General features: G+C 41.2%; 1 pseudogene; it reads left to right on the top strand.

The window, feature by feature from the left end:
• The first annotated feature begins 1,613 nt into the window (after positions 1–1,613).
• On the top strand, positions 1,614–1,732 carry LOC134934644 (5S ribosomal RNA; annotated as a pseudogene).
• Positions 1,733–2,210: the final 478 nt, after the last annotated feature.

The raw sequence follows: 2,210 nt of genomic DNA, 5'->3' as shown, positions 1-2,210 counted from the left end.
TTCATATTTAATTAATTCTATCTTTATTTACGCCACTATAATTTTCTCCCACCTGCCTCCCCACCCAGGATTCTACCTACTATAATGTTTCTTTAACTCCATATTCAATCTATGTTTAAATTCAGTCTTCCCTTCCCAGCACCGCTGATTTGCCATTAATTAAGATGGCGCCAAGTACTCATTTGCAATACAAACAGGCAATTGCCATCCACAAATATGGCGCCCGCGATCTCGCGATACTTCAGGGCCATCATGTGTGCATACACGGCCAGTCAACCAGTGGCTTCCCGTGATCGCACAAGCCCCGCCCCCTATTGCACGTCATGCTCCGTCCCCATAACAACAGACAGACGCTTCACAGCGGCCATTACTACCCTCAGCCCAGCGCCAATTATACCTCTAATTAAAGGGTAGTATACACCCCGCAGCTGCTATATAACCCCACGCTTCACACTCCCTCCTAAACCCGGAAGTGAACAAGCCCGTCAGGGCGAAACGCGTTTTCCATTCCGAGAGGGGGACCACACATGGAGTAATCTCTCAGCTCCTGCCTGGGCACATGACACTGCCTTAACCTGCCTTCCTTCTCCTATTTTGGTGACCGTAAGCCTCAGCTGTTCTGTGCATATCCTGCACAGACAGCAACATACCTTTTTGTACTTAATAATTATGTTGTATTAGACAGCATGTTAACAGTTATGTGGCATTTGTAGATATCTTCTGGCTGATAGTACCATTGACTATAAGCCTGCTGCTGTCCCATGCATACCTAGCACAGACAGCAACCACTTGATGGGCATTAAGCCCCCATCATATCCGATTGGACCTATTGGTGCCCTTTTCTGTATATAGTACGCACAGACAACAACACATTAAGTGTATTTACTAAAATGCTTGACTATACAGCATATGTCTAGACCTGTGCATTCCTATCAGAGTTCCACTGCCGTGCTGTGTATATTCTGCGCAGACCACAAACTCTTGATGCGCTTTATATTTACTTGTTGTATGTTATTCCATGTCATTTGGACATATGCAGCACACATATAGCTCATTGCCACAGCATCACTGTCTAAAATATATAGCCCCAATTGTCTTTTTCATCCCCCATTTTTCTTTTCTCTTCCCTTATTCTTTCAAAAGCAATACCTGTTAAAGTATTTATACTACAAAAAATACTTTTTTCAAGCAGAGGCCAGTATTCTGTCTGATAATTATCTGATTTCATCGTGAGCCTCAGCATACTCGTTGAACTTTCAAACTTTATTCCAAATATGCATGTTACATAATAATGCGCTTTTCTAAATCAATGCTTAATTAATTAATTTTTGATACCAACCTAGCCTATCTCTCATATCTCCCTTCCATACTTCACTATTGCTTCATGGACTCTCATCTGCGATTCACAGAACACGACACCACACAAGTGGGAATTGCTGAGCTGTGTCTAACGCAGAAAGCAGATCCATCAATTATGCTACACTGATTCATTCCCTTTCTTCTCTATACTATTTTCATTCCCTTTTTTTCGTTCCTAATATTTCTGTCTCCCCTTTTTCCTCTTTCTTCTGCTTCTTATATAGGTGCACTCTCATTGGTGCAATTGAAAAATTCTCTACTATCATACCACGCTGCCAATGCCCGATCTCGTCTGATCTTGGAAGCCAAACAGCGTTGGGCCGGGTCAGTACCAGGAGAGGAGACTTCCTGCGAATACCCGGTGTTGTAGAGTTGGGACCATTTCCCTCCACATGTATTTGCAATACCAACAGCAGTATCACCACTAATTCTTCCTTCCCCCCTTCTTTTTCTTTTTGAGGCTTAATACTAATTCTCTTGGCTTACGTCTGAAACTCCAACTCACCTCCATGCAGGAGATTTACCAATTTTGAACCAAGTAGCCCAAGTGGGTCTTACTCATCTAATAACTCTTATGATCACTCCCTGGTTCCATTAACACAGATTTTCTGTGCTGGTCAGGGAATTGGAGGTAAGACCAATCAATGTCTACAACCATTCCAATTACCAAGTGTGATTACACAGACCAGAACATTTTATTAATCAATAATTAATAATAATTAATTCTAAACTAACACAATCTTTCTTTGATATGGATCATGTATAGGGGTATTTTTATCATATACATTAAAAGTTATGTTTTAAGCATTTCTTTCTATACGTTATAGGAATTTTCCTTTTCTTTCAAGAGT

Source organism: Pseudophryne corroboree, chromosome 1 (genome assembly GCF_028390025.1).
Source record: "Pseudophryne corroboree isolate aPseCor3 chromosome 1, aPseCor3.hap2, whole genome shotgun sequence".
In the NCBI taxonomy this organism is placed as follows: Eukaryota; Metazoa; Chordata; class Amphibia; order Anura; family Myobatrachidae; genus Pseudophryne; species Pseudophryne corroboree.
The sequence above is the reverse complement of the archived record's forward strand: the minus strand, read 5'-3'. Positions and strand labels throughout refer to the sequence as shown.